The 5519-nt window shown below is 36.1% G+C and overlaps 1 pseudogene; it reads left to right on the forward strand.

Annotated features, from left to right (window-relative positions):
* Positions 1–3353: 3353 nt before the first annotated feature.
* LOC114746891 (receptor-like kinase TMK4) lies at positions 3354–5513 on the forward strand (annotated as a pseudogene).
* Positions 5514–5519: the final 6 nt, after the last annotated feature.

Here is a 5519-nt window from a genome sequence, read left to right on the forward strand (position 1 = left end):
TTGAGTAATATAAATATGTTTTCTAGTGTGATTTGCTGCTCATAAATTTACATTGAAATTTCAAAACTTAAAAAAAAAAAACACGCGTTTTAAAGCTGGAGAGGAGAGAATAAGAATATCTGTTTGTTTTTTAAAAAAAGAGAGAGGAGAAGAAAAAGAAAAAAGAAAAAGAAAAAGACAAGGGAAGGTGAGGAACAAATAAAAAGCTGTAATTTTTTAAAGAAGAAAGAAAGGGGAAATATCAAATAAATAGCCGTTTGGTTTACGCGGAGGGAGAGCGTACCATCCCACTCACTCCCAGCTGGCATTCTGGTCCACTTCTTCCTCATCTCCAGCTCATTTCCCCTCCTGAGCCTCCCCACCTCTGTCTCCATTTCCTTTTATTCCCCCGCCACCTTTTTTTTTGTTTGGCCAAACCCCTTTTTAACATTTGTTACTAATTTTTATTGTTTAATTGCTGTATTCCCTTAAAAAATAGTTAAGTTAATTATTAATTATTTATAATAAGTGTTTTTTAAATACCATTTTTAATTTTGTATTAAAACTATTTTATTGATAAAAACTCTTAATATTTTGTAATTAGTAAAGAGAATTTTAAAATAATTATTCTCAATTAAGATCTTATTATTAGAGCCAAACAACTTTACAGCATCATTAGTTCACAACATTGTCTGCATTTTTCTTTTCTTGTGCATAAGTTTTACAACTGCTTCGGAATCATTTAAAAAATACTTATAAGATATGTTACATAGATTAATATAAGATTTTCTCATTATTACTGTATTATATTCTTTAATTTTTTTAAAGGGTTAATTAATCAGCAAGTCCTTATAGTTTTAATGAATTTTGAATTAGGTCCCTATAGTTTTTTTCTTTTTATCAGGTCCTTATACTTTTATTTTTTTTAATTAGGTCCTTGTTTATTTTCTTTTAATTAAGTCCTTATAATTTCACTAAATTTTTAATCAGGTCCATGTAGTTTTAATTTTTATTTATTAATTAATATACATTAATTAAATAGATTAATACTGAAATATAAAATATTAATAATTAAATTAAATTAATAATTATGTAATAAAAAAGTATATAGAATTAATTAATTCAGGAAATTTTTTTAGAACAGTTAATTTTTTTCTGAAAAAATTAAAATCATTGTATATAATTCAATATCTTTAGAATATTATTGTTTCAAACTAATATTAAATAATATATACTTTTTTATGTTTATATATAGTACTATTAGAATTTATAAAATAAAGAATAAAAAAATTCAGGGACTTAATTAAAAATAAGGTGAACTTTAAGGACTTGATAAAAAAAAAAAAATACAAAGACCTAATTAAAAACAAGTAAAAGTATAAGGACCGGATAAAAATAAACTATAAGACCTGATTTAAAATTAGTTAAAACTATAAAGAGATGTGAATTAATTATCCCTTTTATAAAATAAGATAGAATGAGTCTCGGTTTTACCTAAACTGAACAAGTATGCAAAAACATGACGCCCGTCTCAGTCCCATGATTCCACGCACCTCTCAATATGGACATTTGTCTCAAAATTTCAAGTGGATGTGGCAAATCAACAATTCCTACTATGATATGTCATGGCACGATTCATAATGATCATCATTTCACGTAAAAGGTGACCCTGTATTTAAGCCCTGTTTGGGAGTCGTGCACGTCTTATCATTTAAAGAAGAAAACATCATCGAGCATTATATTCTGGTCAATTAATCCAGCAAAACAGTAATGTTGTATATTCATTTTCTTCCACAATTTTGTTTCGCGTTTCTGCTTCCCAGATTTGTGTCATATTAATATTTTCTGCCACTCTCTTGTCACATGTAAAAGCACGAAACAAACAATCCTTCCCTGTTCACATCAGAAACATTATAATGGTCGTGTTTTTGTCAATCCTCCTATGCGACTTTCGTTAGTGATATGACTGTGTGTTCCACGTACAGGCGCCGCAGATATTGTTCCATGACACTCTAATTAATTCAACCCACCAAAGTCTTCGACCAAATTATTATCAATAAGCCTTTTCAAGAAGTTGAAGGGCCAGAACATGATCCCAAGTCTCAAGTACTCCGGTTCTTAATATAGGACCAATTAGAAGGTTGATCTTGGTCCTAAATATAGGACCCATTTCTCATATTTTTCATTCTTTCCTAAATTACCCCTATTAGATAATTAAATACCACAATAATATCATTATCATTAATAATACACCTATATATTTTTAGAAGTGTAAACCGGGGTATTTTGGGATATCTATATTATATCTAACTTAACTACCATCCTTAATTAATCAAAATAGCCAAAAGGATCTTAATATAAAGGACCGGAGGAGTACTAAATTGTTTGCCTGTCCCTTACCATGTTTGCTCGGTCGTTATACTTGCCTCACATTTTTTCTCAGTTAATTATCCTGCCTCGCTCGCTACATATCACCCACACGCGATCATTGCGAGTAAGACGTGCACACAAATAATACTACCGAATTTCGCTAATAATACAGCAAAAAATCATATATTTGATTTCAGGCTCTTTTTTTTTTCCTGTAGCGTGATCACTTCGGTTTTTAGCTCAATAATCCTTGATTAAATATAATTATCAATTTAATCAACCATGATGTAATGCACAAAGAAATTCATGCAATGATTATTGATCAATTATGATTCAGTTTTGGTAAGAGTCACTTCCACCTGTCCGCGCGCATGATTTTATTCAAATTCTAGATAACTTAAAAAAAAAAAAGAATCGAAGGGCCACTGAATTAGTAACAAAAAACTACATTTAAAAAAAGCTTCAATTATAACCTTTTTTTACAAATTTTTTGCCAACAGCTTCAATTATTAACCACCAATCCATTTATGGCTCATCAGTTGGTTGTTAAGGTACTGCAATTTTGCTTAACGCGAATAATAACTTTAGTTTCAATAAGAAAATAAGCAAAGATTATGTTGGGAAAAAAAAGAAGAAGAAGAAGAAGAAAGATTAAATTAGGGGATTTTATTTTTTAATAATTTGATTTTAAGAACTAAATACTAATTATCGTTAAATTTAAACAGAACAAGAAACAAATAAGGATGAATAGAATAAAACCAAAAGTGGCAATTACTTCATAACTGCCACATGAGTAAAGTGGGCCCACCAACACCAATAGTCCAACACCATTACCAACACATACAGCCAGCCTCTCTCCTCCAATTCCCTCCCTCTCTCCCTCACACAGACGCCCAGAGCTATACACAGACGCGGACATCAATATATCTCTTCTCTTCTACCTCCCATTCTCTTGTTCAGATCTCAATGGCTTGCCCAAAACTGAAAACCCTAGTTTCTCTCCTATGCTCATTTTCTCTCTCCTCTCCTCCGCCATAGCCGATGATGCAGCTTTCATGTCCAAGCTCGCCAAAGCCCTCTCCAATCCCTCTGGCTGGTCCAGCAGCACCTCATTCTGCAAATGGGACGGCGTCAGATGCGACGGCTCCAACCGCGTCACCTCTATCAACCTTGCTTCCAAGTCTCTTTCTGGCACTCTCCTTCTGATCTTAGCTCTCTCTCAGAGTTAACTTCCTTTCTCTTCAGAATAATGCCCTCTCGGTCCTTTACCGTCTCTGGCAAACCTCACTTCGCTTGAAAACTGTGTTTCTTGACTTCAACAATTTCACCTCCATCCCTGATGGTTGCTTCCAAGGGCTCACCAGCTTGCAGACCCTCAGCTTGAGCAACAACGCCAACCTTGCACCCTGGACGTTTCCGACCGATTTGACTCAGTCTTCGAATCTGGGGACTCTTGATCTCGGAACGTCTAATCTCGTGGGCACTTTGCCAGATGTTTTTGATTCTTTACCGAGCTTGCAGAGCGTGCGTCTTTCTTACACAACCTCCTGGTGGGTTGCCTGCCTCGTTTAATGGATCTGGAATTGCAAAGTTGTGGCTTAACAATCAACGTGATGGATATCCGGTACAATCGACGTGTTATCATCGATGACGCAGTTGTCTCAGGTTTGGCTTCAGAAAAACCAGTTCACAGGTCCCATCCTGACTTGTCCAATTGCAAGAATTTATTTGATTTGCAGCTTCGTGACAATCAGTTAACTGGCGTAGTCCCACCTTCTTTGAGTACTCTCTCGAGCTTGCAGAACGTTTCTCTGGACAATGATAAGCTGCAGGGCCCGATGCCTGTGTTTGGCAAAGGTGTGAAGGCTACTCTTGATGGGAATAGCTTTTGTAAACCTACTTCGGGATCTTGTGATGATCGTGTTACGAAGTTGCTTGAGATCGCTGCAGCTTTGGGTATCCGGTAAAGTTGGATTCATGGGAAGGCAATGACCCTGCAATGATTGGAGTTTCATTGTGTGCACAGATGGAAAGATTACCACGGTGAATATGGCGAAGCAGAACTTCGGGGGAAAAATCTCACCTGCATTTGCAAATTTAACGGACTTAAGGAACTTGTATCTGAGTGGCAATAATTTGACTGGCTCAAACAGAGAGCTTGACAACTTGCCTCAACTTGAGATTCTTGAGTGTCTAACAACAATTTATCTGGAAAGGTTCCTAAATTCTCATCAAAGGTGAGCTGACATATACTGGTAATGTTTTGATTGGAAAAACTACTGGTTCCGGAGGAGAAAACGGAGGTAGTCCTACCCCAGGGTCTGGCGATATTTCACCTGCTGGAAGTACATCTGGAAAGGCAACTAGCACGTCATTGTCATCTGGTTGGATTGCAGGTATAGTCATTATTGTCCTATTTTTGTGGCGGTGGTGGTTGTTTGTCTCATGTAAATGTTATGCTAAAAAATCGTCATCAGAAATTTGGAAGGGTTAGCAATCCTGAAATGGAAAGGGAGATGTTAAAATTGATGTATCGGGGTGTTTCCAATGGATATGCTGGAGTTCCAAGCGATTTACATAGCCAGAGCAGTGGCGACCGTGTGACCTTCATTTTTTGACGGTGGCAATGCTACCAATTTCAATTCAAGTTCTTCGCCAAGTAACAAATAATTTCATGAAGATAAACATTTGGGGCAGGGGGGGATTTGGAGTTGGTTACAAAGGAGGAATTGCATGATGGAACAAAAATTGCTGTGAAGAGGAGGGGAATCTGTTTGCAATGGGAAGCAAAGGATGAATGAATTCCAAGCAGAGATTGCAGTCCTACTAAAGTAGGCACAGGCATCTGGTTGCTCTTTTAGGATATTGCATTAATGGTAATGAAAGGCTGTTAGTTTATGAGTAAGCCTCAAGGCACGCTAACACAACATCTTTTTGAATGGAGTGAGAAGGGGTGCGCAGCTCTGACTTGGAAGCAAAAGGGTAGCAATAGCTTTGGATGTGGCAAGGGGAGGGAATATTTGCACAGCTTAGCTCAACAAAGCTTCATTCACAGAGACTTGAAGCCTTCAAAAATACTTCTAGGTGATGACATGAGAGCGAAGGTTGCAGATTTTGGGTGTTTTAAAAATGCACCTGATGGAAAGCATTCTGTTGAGACACGTTTGGCT

Source organism: Neltuma alba, unplaced genomic scaffold (genome assembly GCF_004799145.2).
Source record: "Neltuma alba isolate B1F8T4 unplaced genomic scaffold, ASM479914v2 tig00005133_pilon, whole genome shotgun sequence".
NCBI lineage: Eukaryota > Viridiplantae > Streptophyta > Magnoliopsida > Fabales > Fabaceae > Neltuma > Neltuma alba.